Source organism: Cuculus canorus, chromosome Z, assembly GCF_017976375.1.
Source record: "Cuculus canorus isolate bCucCan1 chromosome Z, bCucCan1.pri, whole genome shotgun sequence".
Lineage (NCBI taxonomy): Eukaryota > Metazoa > Chordata > Aves > Cuculiformes > Cuculidae > Cuculus > Cuculus canorus.
Genome location: NC_071441.1, coordinates 72,692,347 through 72,707,925, shown reverse-complemented (window position 1 = coordinate 72,707,925; position 15,579 = coordinate 72,692,347).

Here is a 15,579-nt window from a genome sequence, read left to right as displayed (position 1 = left end):
CTTAGCCCCAATGAGCTTGGCTGCCACATTCCCCTTTTGCCAGCCAACTCCGGACACCTGGACCCTCACATCCCTGATACTTGTGGTCCTGAAGTTGACTATTCTCACACGTGCATCCTCTGAAACCGTGCCCATAAAAAACACAGTCAAAAATAGCGTTTGATTAGGACAGAGCACAAGTGTAGGGTAAGGGTGGTGGTCAGTCACCTGCCTGCACTTAACTGGCCCCTTCTATTCCTTTTCCTTTCCTCATGCTTTCTTCCCCCCAGTCTCCCTTGAACCCGTTTCCTCACCTTTGATCTTTCCCCTATGTTTCCCATTAGTGAACCATACCCATTACCCCCATAAAACGTTACCATAAATTTTACCCTGTCCCCAAATTCTTTTATTCACACTGTGGTGGAATGAGAATATTTGAAGCACGGACAGTGAGTTCATTCTCTGTGCAAATACAAAACGCCAGTCTAGCCCTCAGATGGAGCAAGTCACATCTACTGCCTGCTCCCCCCAGGCATTTTTCAACTGTTCAGCCTCACGGCTCCAGAGCCCAGCACTCCCGATAGAGTCTGCAGACCCACCTTGGAACGAAGGTCTTTGTTCCCTTCATCAAGATTTAGCCTGGACTTGAATAGGGGAAGGTAATTTATTCATTTGAAACTGCAGTATCAAATAATTGCATTTGAAACCCTTGCCATAATCCTCAGGGCACAAAACATGGGCCTCAGAACAGTCCTAGAGTTCTTTTGTGTTTCTAAGGGTTAGTGAGTGCTTAGGGGAAAGTAATATCTGCTGCAGATGGAGAAATAGTCAAGCTTTCTGAACACAAGCTCTTCTTTTGGTCTGAAAGAGAAACAGCAACTGTCAGTGCTAAATTCAGGTTGAGAACAATTGCTATGAGTTGAACTTGATATGGCAATTAGTTAAATCATCCAAGAGAAACGTTGCTGGTATCTATAAAGCAAAAATAAGTGTTTGTAGGGAAAAAGATGATGACTTGATTATCTCCTATGGAGAGAGCAGAGCCGGGTGATGTGTCACCTCTGGGAAAGGTAGGAGGTGGCAAGGGGAAGGAGGAGAATCTGAAATGCGCTTTAAGGCAGTGTCCCTCCTGTATTCAGGAGGTTTAGTATCCTATGCAGTTTTGAATTCCAGTTCACAGACATGTTTTGAAGGATTGTGGGTGGAGCTTTTGGAAAGATTGAGGCGTAGAATAACTTTCCTTTGAGATTCAGGACTCAGAGGCCAGAGCTAGAATAATCATTCTGTGAGAAATCTCTTCTTCCTGATGACCCGATGTTTCTGCACCTCATTGATTATTCTTAGAAGCCTGTGCTGGGGCATAACGGTTGTCTATTTCTGCACACAGAGTTTCCAGGAGAACACAGAGTATGTACATTATATTTAAATATTATCCAAGTGTCATACATGTAAACCTTACAAGTTTCAAAGGCTGTAAAACAAATATAATTTATGATGAGAGCTGTGAAAACATGTTCTCAAACTTTACTTCCACTCTTTAGGAAAAGCTTATCTCCATCCAAAGTGTGTGATGACTGAAAACGAATTGACTTTTCATGAAGAGCTTTGAGAAGCCGGTGAACTCTTTGTAAAGAATTGTAGTATGTTAAGGGTTGAAATAGATCTTAAAGATCACCCAGTTCCAACCTCCCTGCTATGGGCAGAAATACCTCCCACTGAATCAGGTTGCTCAAAGCCTCATGCAATCTGGCCTTGAACAACTCCAAGGATGGGGCACTCACAACTTCTCTGGGAAGCCTGTGCCAGTGCCTCACCACCCTTACAGTAAATAAATTCTTACTAAAATCTAATCTAAATCTTCCCTCTTTCATCTTAAAGTCATTAACCCTCATCCTATTACTACTCTCTCTGATAAAGAGCCACTTCCCGTCTACCCTGCAGGCCCTTTTTAAGTACTGGTAAGCTGCTATGGGTTCTTCCCAGAGCCTTCTCATCTCTAGGCTGAACAATCACAACTCTTTGAGCCTTTCCTGGTATGGAAGGTGCTCCAGGCCTTGGGTCATCTTCATGGGCTCCTCTGGACTCAGTCTAACTTGCTCTATGCCCTTTCTGTGCTGAGGACTGTCTCATGAGAGCAGATTAGAGGGGCAGAATCACCTCACTGGACTTGACGGTTACGTTTTTTCTGATGCATCCCAGGATACAGTTGGCTTTCTGGGCTGTTAAGCACGCATTGCCAGCTCATGTTGAGCTTCTAACCCACCAACGCACTCAAGTCATTCTCTTCAAGGCTACTCTCAGTCCGTTCTCGCCCTCATTCTCTGTTTGTTCTTGGGATTACCCCGTTCCAGGTGTGGGACCTTGTAAAACCTCATGAGGTTCGCATGGGCCCACTTCTCAAGCCTGTCAAGGCCCCTCTGGACGGCTTCCCCTCCCTCCAGCATGTCAACCATCCCACACAGCATGTCATCGACAAACTTGCTGAGAGTGCTCTCAATCCCACTGTCTATGTCTGCAACGAAGCATACAAGAAAGTTACCCCATTAAGCACAGTGAAGTAGAGAACAGATTGTTGTTGAACCTAAGAAATTATTTCTATGTGTATTATAAAAATATGTAAATGCCTATGGATGTACATTGCTATCAAATATCTCCGAAAGATGAACAAAAGTGAACCAAAATGTAATTGCAATTGCTCTTTTTTCCCCAAACAGGAGAGGTGAACAAGCATTTTCATTTATTAGAACTGGATACAGAGAGTGGTGCAACTCCTTATAGCAAAAGAACACCCATGGAGCTGGAGTCCCCCTGCCTGGTTGAAAACACAGAGAGATGATCATTAGCTTCCAAAATATGTATTCATGACCCCCTCCATTATTCAGACTATGATTCTTCCTATTTACATTTCTAGCATTTTCTGGAGTGACTGCCCTCTTGTACTAAAATACACCCTTCCTGACCGAATAAAACAACTTGTGAAAAAACAATGATGTAAGACTTGACTTTCATCCCAGGGGTACTCAGGCTAACTCGTGTGAAGTGGAAACACCCTCATAAGGTTCTTCCCATCCTCCTGATCACAGATGCACCCTGACCAATGTTACAAGTTGATGAAAACCAAAATAAAACTATGAAAGAAGATCAACATGAGTAGTTTTCTGTCCTGCAATAATTTGAAAACTGAAAGCTCACTAAAAATTTGCTTTATAGTGGAAAAGAGAGAGTAGTTTCATTATCTTGAAACTTTAAAGCAACAGGTTTCTGTGAAAGAGCTAGGAAACCTCAGGGTCTGAAGTACCCCAGAGTATTTCTAAGTTTTCTTTTTCCTTCATCATGCAAGAAAACAAAAAGTAAATAGGTCGTAATTCTGATTTCACCTTATCAGCACCACTGACTGTTAGAATTACTTCAGTTGACACTAGTACAATAGGATATCCTGACAGTTCCAAGCAAACTCAGGCATATTAAAAGCAATAAATAACTGTTATGATCCCAGAGAAGCAACACATACTACTCCATTTGTTTTGCGTATGGCTTCAGAGATTAGGGGACCCTGCTACTTAATTGCTCAGAGGGACACTAATCTTGTAAAGCTGTTTTCCTAGCAGAAGCTATCAAATAGAAGGAGGACTCTTTAAAAAAAATTAAAGTTGTTAAATTCTCCATTTTGCCGCGAGGTTACTGGGTCCAGAAACAACCAACAAAACCACAGAAGAATAATCAGGATGTGAAAAATTCAGATAATCTAGAACAGCAGGTTTTGTTCACAGTCTTTTCTGTATGTTTATGTTATGTGATCATATATGCTTTTTCTTTCCCACAAACCGAATTTTCACACCATGCAACAGTCATGGCAGGGAAAATTACTTCAGTCTCAGCCATCCTGGGAAGGAGCAGGCATTGAGCATCCAAGGGACAGAAGCAAAGGGATAGCCACTCATTGGACGTGTTTTAACCAGATAGAAGGTTTCAGAAGTGTGGTTCCCAAAATATCTTTCGTATGCATGATATTTTTCAGACCCAATATGTACAATTTCTGATACCACAGTTATGTGCCCAGTGGCACTTCAGTCTCTCTTGGAGAAATTACGGGTAACTATGAATTTTCAATAAAACCACTGCAAGAGTGGGTTTTGTCTGTGTAAAAAGGAAATAAAAACTAGTTCTCCCTGAATTTGTTCAGAGATATAGCTGTAGAAGTCTGTCCTGGAAAAGGCTCTGTTGAATAAACTTTGGGTAAACCATAAGTAGCTTGGAACATCGTGCCGTAATATGTACAAAAGCACATATCATACCCTCGTTTCCAGGCCTGGCCTTTGTAGATGACTAGAGAACAACAAGATCAGCATCACTCAAATGCTCTCTGTCTTCTTTCAGTAGTATGGCAGTGAAGGTAGCTTTAACTGCTGGAGAGCCCATCTGTGCTGTTAACAATAACAGCAGAAATGAAGGAAGCTCTCTCCTTGCTCGAGTCATTGTGTTTTGCAGGGAACTGTCTTGTAACCTGTTTGCGTAGTACTCAGAACTGGTGAGCGTGGTGATAACGTGTTACACAAGACACGTCAGCTAGAGGTAACTGCCTCAGCTCTGCTCAATTTCACTCGAATCACACCACCTTTGGTCTGTCTGTCAAACCTAGACCAAAATAAACCATCTGACAGCTCAATTGAATGGGATTCGCTATGGAAAATGGGGCTCCTGGAGGCCCCTCATTATTAATAATTACAGTATAATAAAAAGCACATAGCTAATTGCTGATCCTCTGCTATAACCTGTTAGATTAATAGAAACAGTTCTTTCTTCTCAGGAGAGTAGGCTCACTTTCACATTACAAAAATAATTAAAATGTAATCAAGTGCTGAGAAGCCACCCAGGAGGTCTGTGTATAACAGCTCACATATACATTTTGCCTTTTGTGCCAAAGCTGCTCACAAAGGAACAAATCTGTTCTGCCATCAAATCCTGATTCCCCCCTTGCATATGAAAAAGGAGCAGACTGAGCATGATATGGTGGCTCTACACTCGCACATGGGGTCTGGTCCTGCTGCTGGCCCTCCAGCTTTGGCACTCCCCAGTCACACCTCATCTGTTCAGCACTGTCACTCTCCCTCTCCTAAGACACTTTAGCACTACCTTCTGTTTCAGTGCAGTTGCTAAAGATGCCATCCCAGCAACTAAAATAAACCAAAAGATTACCGCATCTCCAGCCCAGAGATGTAGACTCACTGGCCAATAAATCTTGTGGGTTTTTTTTTTTCTTTTTTTTCTTTTTCCTAATTACTGTTTAAATCTCAGAAGTAATTTGCAGATGGAAGATCAGAGGAAAATCTCCACTCACACACGCTTGCTTCTCTCTCTGCAACCAATCTGCAACTTCCTTTCACTCCAGGGCGAAAATGTCCTGCAATGCTCATAGTTTCTCTTCTCTGCACCTGTGCATGGAGCCAAAACTCCCCTGCAATCACCAGACATATTCACAGGGTTTCAGAATGGAGATCTTAATTACCTTAAGCATAACTCATTAAACACTTATTCCTATATTGGTGATGTATTTTAAATGAGCATGAACATGACTGCTAAGTCAGACAAAAGGGGCTAAAGAGTGGCACAGGGTATGAGGATCTCATTGTGATGCCATTAGGAATTTCTTACCAAGTAAAGCTTTGAGCAGACTATTGATTTTGGCTTGGATCAACACCCAAATAATTTTTTCCATTCTCACAAATGGGAATTAATACATCCAGGGAGCCCCTTCAGAATCTCCACATGAAGAGTTTAACTGCCCTTTTCCTGAAATTAACACTAGTGTTTAAAGAGTGTGCATAGAGAGTGGGAGAGGAAGAGTGGCACCTGAATAATTTTAAAAACAAAATCATGCCTGCTTGACTCCAATTTCACAAATATTACATCTAATTTTCACCTCTTACATCTGGAATAAAACAGTAGTGCCACACTCCTGTAAAGGTGATAGAACAAGAATCTTGGAAAATACGGGGATTTTTCTGTACGACTTTTTGACATGGATAACATGCTGGCTTTCATGTCTAATTTTTTTTTTTTTTTTTAAATTCCTGTCTGGTTGGTGATTATTTACATGAGATAAAGAATGTTTGAAGGCCTTCACAGTAATTAAGTTTCATCTTTCAAGAATATTTTTTACATGTAAAGGTAATTGCTTTTAGTTGTTATAAATCTTGTGTAAAATTCCTCAAGCAATAAACACAAGCTGTGTCTCAGTAATTGTCTATTGACTACACATTCCAGTATGAATTAATTTTCAATTACAAACTTCCTTTCTTACTGTATCAGATTCAAAGTCTGCATTTTGAACACGTAGATATTCTCATATTGTGTAGGTTTGTCTCACATTATACTGGAAAAAAAAAAGAGAGAGATTCAACCCTCATTCTGAATATCAATGCAGCATGAGAATAACAGTATATGTCAAAACTCAGATTTTTTTCTACAAATTCCCAGACATCAGCAAAGACCCATTACCCACCCTAATTATTTTTATTGCTGTTACATTGTATTCATCTCTATTGCTTCTTTAAAAGTTAATGGCCTGATTAAGAAGGGGACCTAAACTCAATGAAATTTTGACAGCAACCACACATGAAATCCCCGCTGACTTAACCAGGATATTTAGGGGATAATTACCTAAGTTACCTAAGCGAGGTAAATAGTCCTGGGCTGAGCTAGCACATCTCCTTCTGAACAAGAAGTTAGGGATCACAGCAAGACTTTCAGAGGTGTTCATCTGGAGTTAAGTACCCGGTTTGCTGTTGCTTTCAGAAATGCCCCAATGTAGGCATTTTTAGGTGTGGGATACTTTTCTCATAATAGCAGCTAAATCTTATCTTCAAAAGCCGTGTGACCCACCCAGCACTACAAATCTCGGTATGTAGGTCTGCATAGTTTGCATGCCATGCTGAGGAGACGCCAAATATCTTCTTCGCACATCAAATCTGGGGGAGAGCTAGTTGGTGTGGTGGAGACAGTGCCAAAGCCCTCCAAGAGGAGACAGAAGAGGTATTGACTCAAATGCAGAAAAAATGGACTTCTGCTAGAAGAGGAATTGTCCACCGTTCTTCCTTCTTCCTGTTTTAAAACTGTGATGTCCTACAGTCCCTTAACCTGACTCTGGATCCATGCTGTACCAATTTAAATAAATAAAATAGCAGAAAACTATCTACTCCTCCCACTCCCAAGACATTTGCTGTCATTTTAGTGAGGTAAATTAGCTCATGAAAAGTTCTTAAGAATGACAAAGGCATCACCAAACACGGGGCAGGGGAGGAAGGTGGAAGGAGCTCCTATCCCAGTACTATATGTAGCCACTGATGAGAGCAGCCTTTGTTTGTTCCCTACAGGACTGAGGCATCCTAAATTTACAGAGGTCTTGAAGCACTCTGGGAGAGATAATTCCATATGGTTTCTCACTTGATACCTGTATACTTTGCAACGGAATGTGAGTGTCTCACATTTCCTGTATCTTACCTGCAGCTCAGCAGAGCTGTCTTGGACGCCTTGTGGCATCTGGAATGGCTCTGGATATGTAGGTTTAGGGACATGAATCTCACCATCGGTGACCTCAAGTCATATCACTAAAAGAGGCTAATCTCGACAACTTTAAAGGGGTGTATTCCCCCTGTACCAAGAAAGGGGGAATAATACGTGAATAATACGTTAATACGTGAAGTGTGAAAGAGCAAAAGTGACTCTTCAAGAAGTTTCAAGTAAGAGCATATTGAACAATTTTTAAGGTATAAAATAAGAGCTCATAAATAATAGATTTCCTCTATACATCTATGTGCTCATCACATCTGCATTACAAATTTCTGAATTTCTGTTCAGGATTGCTGATAAGTTTGCCAGACTTATCAAATTCCTAACACTAAACGGAAAAAGTCAGACATGCACACACACATATCTGTAGGCGATTGCACATTTGGGCATTTATTTAACAAGGGATATTTTTCTACTCTCTGGTATTTGCAGTCACTGGAAAAAAAAAAAAAAGAAAGAAAAGAATAAAAAAAAGAAGAAAGAAAAGAATTTAAAAAAATCAGATACTTCCACCTGCAGAAGTCCTGAGAGTAAAGAGAATGGGATGTTACAGACACAAAAATGAGGCTGGACCATGTCACTTGACCACCGCAACATAAATAGCTCTGCTGGGAGAAATGACCTTTTCCTTTTCTTTTTCTTGTGTAAGATCTGCCTTCTGCCTGTGAAATGAAGACTTCAGCTAACAGTGCCACCAGATGGACCCTTGATGGTACTGTATTCCCTTACTGATATCCTAATGAAAGAGAAGAGAGAAGAGAAGAGAAGAGAAGAGAAGAGAAGAGAAGAGAAGAGAAGAGAAGAGAAGAGAAGAGAAGAGAAGAGAAGAGAAGAGAAGAGAAGAGAAGAGTTCAGTATTTCTGTTAATTTCATCCTATCTTTTCATCTCTGCTCCGGAATTCTCTCTCCAGCAAGAAACTGAAGGCTTTATAGTGTCTTGCATAATAAGGTGAAAAGACCTTGGCTTTATTTTTCAATGCGATAACTTAGTGGCTTGCAAATTTCTCACTGGAGGTTAATTGTATCTTTGGAATGCGTGACCCGCATAGCAGGCAGACAGAATAAAACAGTTCTGTGTACTTTTAATGGATTTATTTAAAAGGATGAGCAAGCAAATGTTCACTTAAGAGCACCTATTAGTGAGCTAATACACTCACATTTTCACTAGGATAATTAAAGACTGAACAATGCGATGGTCAAATTGAGGTCACAATTAAAATTAAATCAGTAAATCAATAGACTCAGAATGATCAAATCACTGCATTAATACAATACATAATGAAACCAAGTTACAAGTTTCATGGTGGATTAAATTACTAGACAACAGTCTTCAGCATTGGTTGAATTTAACAGAGGTGGTTTCCTTCCAGTAAGACCCCACTGGTGGTGTGTTGTACGAACATGGTGTTGATTTAGCAGGTAAAGGAAGCAAATGTTCATATAAATGGCTCTGCCCCTCCCTTGGTAAGGGGAGTAATCTCCCTTGGGGAGTAATCTAACAGACTACAACCGAGTCTTGATTTAGACTAAAAAAAAAAATAGCTCCCTGTGTGTGATTTCAACTCAACTGTTATCACTATAAACACTTTGCTGTTGTTATTCGTAATTATCACCCTCTGTTTTTGCAGCAAACCATAGAATCTCCCTAAGCACTCAAATCAGAATTGATGGTTTAGATAGATTTACTGCAGCTTTGGGATAGTTGCCTTTTTCTAATGCAGGAGAATGCAATTCCTAAATCACTAAAAGTTTGGTGTCTATTTTAGGGAATTATTGAGCAGTCATCAATACATCTGTCAAAATGACGTTTAAAATACCTGTGAGTACTGCCCTTCTCTAAATTAAGAAAAAAATAAGGACTCCAGTTTTAGTCGCTGGCAATGTGAAAGAACAAGAGAACCATTTTTCTTATGTAAAATACTAGATTTCATAAAGGTTACTTTTGTTTGTTCTCCCTTTGGAGTCAAAAAAAGTACATGAATTCAAGTAATCTGAATATTCAGCTCTGTCCAGTACTTCAGTCAATGCTCGTAAGTTTTTAAGGTTTTGTGTCATGGAAGAAATCTCAAAAATCAATTTATCCATTTCTGTCTGCCACACCAGCTGCAGCGGAGATAATGTTTGAAAAGGGATGAAAAGTCTTTGATAGAAAAGCATGTTGCCAATATTTCAGCCAATACAACGGACGTGAGATCTCGAAAATTATTTCAATAAATACACACCAATGAGACAAACATGCAATTTCCAAATCAGTTTTCTTTCCATGGCTGTTCTCCCTGTGCTTTTTTAGCAATTTCTATTTTTTTTATGGATTTTTTTCTCAGATAAAAAATTCAGCGACAGAAATTAGTATCTAATTCTAAAGGGTTTTGATATCAAAACGCTTACCAAAGCTTTTAATTTTTTATCAGCATTTGCTCTATATATTATAGCAGCATTTGAGGTGCTTTCTTTTCCCTCCCAGCTCAATTTAGTCTCCCTACAAGATTAAGAAATGACCCCATTTTTCCTCTGAAGACACCCGTCTCCACTGGCTACAGGAAGGTTACTACAGTCTGACTTGGCTGTCTCCATTAAGTAAGACTAAATTATCTACCCAGAAAGAAGAAGTCAGTCTGAATCACAGTTGAGAAGCTTAGTCCTTCAAATATTATCTCTGTTCTCTTAAAAACTATGTCACTCTTCCCATTTTTCATCACATCAGAGCTCTGGCCCTGACTCGCAGAACTCCTTGAGCAGGTAGTCTTCTCTTCTAAAGCGATGACAAAACTCTCACAAGGAATTAAATAGTGTCAAATTGCCATTCCATCAGCTGACTAAAGGGATTTACCCTATTTTAAGAGGTCTTACACAAACATTTTGGTAAAAACACTTGTAAGCATTTTAAATGAGACTATTAACGTGCACCTCAATTCCCTGCCCACCTCATTGAAAAACGGCCCTATCTTTCAGCGGAGAGTTACACTTCAGACTTGTTATGAGGCTGTGCCAGAGTTTTTGTTTCAGAGAGATCACAGACTAACAAATATGCAGAAAAGAGAACTATTCCCAGACCAACATGTGCATTGCACGACAGAATTGATATGGCCTTGTCATGTCTCAGGCTCTGTGTAAAGCTGTGAAAGAGATTCTCCTTTATCTCTAGCAGGAGATAAGAACACAGCAACCTGGGCTTAAGGAGTAGGACAAGCGTAGTTTTAACAGCAGTGGCCACAAGCACTTCAGATGTCCATCTTGGCTGTGAACAAACAACCAGCGCTTCCTAAAGCCCTACGTGTCTTGAACGAAAGGGGAGAGAGAGAGATAGTAACTCATGAACTTCCTAAATATCAAAACAGATTTGAATACGAGAAGGTTTTGTACTATTATATTAAATAAAATCCCTGATAGATAGCTAAGTCACAGGAGACCAGTAGCAAGCCTTTGCTGCTGTCAAGTGATTAATTTCAGTAACAACATCAAAGAGAGGAAACAAGGAAAATGGATGAGATGCTTGCTGCTTAGGAAGAGACAGCAGTGGGGGATTTTGCCCACATTAGAACTGCAGCCCTATCCTCAGACCTGCCATAGCACATGTAATTTCCATTGCATTTGATTCACATAATTGTACCAAGCAGTAAAATTCACTTTTCTCTGTAGCAGCAGTCAATGTAATATCAGAAGGTACACATATTTGAGAGAAGCAGTATAACAATACCGGTCTGCCCTTCCTCACTCCCAAAAACCATGAGATCAAGTTTAAGAATCACAATATTCAAAAAGAAAACAAAATCCTTGTGTAGTGATTTGCAGATTGTAAACCCTTCTTTGCAACTGAGAGACAGATATTCTCACCTTTAAAGAGTAAATAAAAGACTCTCACATGAATAAGCTGGATCCAGCTGTCAGGGCTTGATATACAAAGGAACTAAAGGGCATGGGAGCCCATCACACTTCTGTCACATTTCTGTGGACAACGCATTGCCTGGAAGACCCCTTACTTAACTGATGCTCACAGGGAGCTGTCAGTAGAGTCTAGAGAGTGATGAAGAGGAATGCACTGGGACAGAATTTCTTTTCCATTGACCAGTGGAAACTGGGGACAACTGTAGCAGACTAAGTTAGCAGACAGAAGAATTTTTGAACCCTGATTCTAGTAGCTTCATGTGGAATTTCTGGGGAGGCTTCTGGAAGAATATAGACATCAGTGAAGACTGAAGATAATGGAGAGGTTCATTTTATAATGGAGAAGATCATGTGTGGGTTGGGTTGTTGTTGTTGTGTTTTTTTTGTTTGGCTCAGTTTGTTGTTCCTTACCTTGTTGCAGAGTTAGACCTTCATCAGAAAGCATGATGCTTGTGGAGAGTGTGATGCTCCAAGTAACTCCACAAACACAGGTAGGTGGAGTTTGAACTTCCATTCCTAACTCAGTAACGTAATGCAGAGTATCAGCCAAATGGGTGGAAATTGCCACTTTTCAGGTGTAAAGAAAATGACATAAAAATTAACGCCTGCTCTATAGAGAGGATTGCAGAGTTAGGCTTTCCATAGACGCACATGCCCACTGCTTTCAGGAACATTTCACCTACTGTGGGTTCATTTCTGCTCCACTTAGAGGAGTTGGACCGATCTTTTCTGTCACTGGATTCTCCCAGATGGGAATCCAGGCTCCCTCACGCTGAAACTGTAGAGCCTATTCAGGTAATGGGGCACAAAAGCCTAAATTTGAAAGAAATTGTGTCCGGTTTTCACTATCTTCTTGGAAATAAAGTTAAACCCACAGCTACTATACCATAAACTCTAGGGCTTTAGCAACATAGGAGTGCCTAGATGACATTGTAGTTCATTACCGTTTGTGTTAAGGCATATATGTTCGAAGGCTAGATAATTTTTGAGAGATTAATACAAATGCAACCAATTTCACACACAGGAGGTCCGAGACTTCCCTTCATATATTCAGTAAAATACACAACAAATAGCAACCTTAAAACGCCTACTAGCAGAGATTCATAGATCTCAAAAGTACATTGATCGTAGTCCTCCACAAACATGACCTTCTGTTTAACACAGGCCACAGGATTTCACCCACCGTGGCAGAGGAAATTATTCTTTCTTTCTTCCTAACTGAACACTATCAAGCCCAATAACTTGCTAGTGGCTGAACTATAGCTTATCATTAATAAGAGATCCAGTCCTGGCATAAACGCTCCACTGTGAATTAACCAGCTACTTTGGTAAACTTCCAACGTGCTTAAACACCTTGACAGAATTCATTCTTTTCCATTTAAATTTATTTGACCTAAACGTCCTGCTATCCAATTCTATTATGCTTTAGTGCACTGGATTGAATACCCCTTAATATAATTTCCGTGGTTGAGATTGTTACACAAATCACCGCATGTAAGACACCAGGGACTGAAATGGACACTTCCAGCGCTAAAATCTTCCATCTCAACAGTCTGAGATAGCTCAAAGGTGGTGCTCCATGGCAGGATAAGCTAAATCGTGACTGCCACTGACATCCTTCCCCACTTGCACCAGCCCTTGCACTCCTGAGGTCACTGAGCACATCAGTTCAGTGAGTTTAGCCCTAAGAAATTCGGTACTACAGAAGCAATGCATTGGGCTTCTGTTGGCTTGCTTCCGGAACGGGATGGTCACACGGCTCACCCAGCACTGAGATACTGAACTCGCAGTTTGGGAGAATTAAGGTAGATTTGCACCATCTGTGAAGCATGGTCGCACAAAACACAGTGTGTACACGGTTAAAGCTGATCTTGAGGAGATCTGAAGACGCCTGATGAGCTTAATCCAGGCCTTCAAAAAAATCAAACTAAACCAAACCACACCTCGTTGTTCCAACTAGTGATTCCTAAATTAATCTCCCGTACTGGCCAAGGCATTCACACCATGTGTAGGACTTCTGGTACCAAAAGAGAATGGGAGCAGTGACATTTTATAGGAGTTTGAAAATCAAGACGGAAGTCCAGACCCACAGACATTCATCTCACTACGGAACAACCACCAAAAAACACTCCTGTGTCCAAAGTGAACTAGCACAAGACATATCAATGGCCTGAATAAAGGCAACCCATTTTTCATATTCTTTTAAAATATTAGCTTTTCTCCTTTCCTAAATAAAAGACTGGAATGGTAAATCAGCTAAGTGCATCACTTTGATAAAAACTATGCAAATCTTTATACGCATGAAAGCACCATCTATAACCCTGACAGTTCAGATAAAGTCTTTAGTTTTAGTTTAAAATGTAAGTTCCCAGTAAGGAATGTAAATGCAAACATTTGCTTTATTTTATTTTTTTTAAGTACTTTGTATTTGGTACTCTGACAGTTACAAATTGCATAGATAATTTACTGAACCTTTCCCTCTCCACAAACCCAGCCCCTCCTTCTTCAGAAGACCCCGTAATATTATAGGAGACTGGCAAAAAAACCCACATAACTTGAGCGGCAGTGGGAAGGAAGATAAAAAACACAGAAAGATCACACAGATTAAAGTAAAATAAATAGCAGGCAGCAGTTCAAATTACAAAGTGCTGTGGGTATTAAAAAGGAATTCATCATATGTGCCAGTAAAACGCATGCACTATACAGCATTCCTGTGCCGGTCCTTCCCTTCTAACTTGGGGTCACAGCCCATCTTTTTTTCCGTTTCAAAGGAAACTGGATACTGCCAATGTGCCCAGCTCCAATTCTTGACCTACCAAGAAAGTAAAGAGCACAGCAAGCAAGGAAGAAACTACGTACACTCTTCCAGTTTCCATCTCTAAAGACTTTCTCATTGCTCTTGCCTTGCCTTGCCTTGCCTTGCCTTGCCTTGCCTTGCCTTGCCTTGCCTTGCCTTGCCTTGCCTTGCCTTGCCTTGCCTTGCCTTGCCTTGCCTTGCCTTGCCTTGCCTTGCCTTGCCTTGCCTTGCCTTCCCTTCCCTTCCCTTCCCTTCCCTTCCCTTCCCTTCCCTTCCCTTCCCTTCCCTTCCCTTCCCTTCCCTTCCCTTCCCTTCCCTTCCCTTCCCTTCCCTTCCCTTCCCTTCCCTTCCCTTCCCTTCCCTTCCCTTCCCTTCCCCTTCCCTTCCCTTCCCTTCCCTTCCCTTCCCTTCCCTTCCCTTCCCCTTCCCCTTCCCCTTCCCCTTCCCCTTCCCCCTGCACTTCTCCCTGCCACACCAGAACAACAAAGTCTACAACGACACCGACCAAGGCGAAAATATGCAAAAAGGCTAAAATAAATCAGAAAACAAGGCTGTGCTGTTAGTTTTAACCCAGATAATTTCAGAGACTTGGTTTAGTTGTAACCTCACGCATAGTTGTATGGACACAGCCGAAGGGACGGCAGGGAACTTTGCACACGGCAGAAAAATTGTAGCACATAACTACTCCCGGTGGAGCCATTCAGTCAAATGGCTTACTGTGCCCATTCTGCCTGGGGAGAACAAACTTTAGGACAGATTCAGTTCAATGTGACTGCACGGCAGTTAAGACCTTGCTCAATGCCAAAGTGTTGTATAGTGGGCTTTTTTTCCCTGAGTTAATGTACATAAATGATCTTTTAAAACTGGAGTCTCTAATCTAATTTTGACTTTACAGAATCTAAATGAGGATACGAGGAAATTATACATTAAAATGGAAATCCAAAGAGTCACCTAAAAATCCAAGACACTGTGTCATGAAAATTACTGTGAATTACAGAAATGCTCAATTTATTACACAATGGAAAGAGAAAAAAATAGAGAAACAGAAACAGCAGCAGAAACAGTTCTGTGTCCCTCTGAAAAACAAAATAGGAGGCACATAAGAATTCCTGCCCTCTAAGGACCACACATGTATAAAACAGCACAAACCACACCTTTGCCAGAGTCTTCGGTGAAAACTAAAATACAGAGACCAGAGTTCTTCACAGGTCTGCAATCATTCCAACACCACCAGATGCCCACAATGAATGAGAAGCTGAATACAACGTTGATATTTAGGTGTCAGAATTCACTTAAAGGTCCAATTCAAAAAAAAAGTTTCATCATTCTCTCTGCAGATTTTTGGTTTT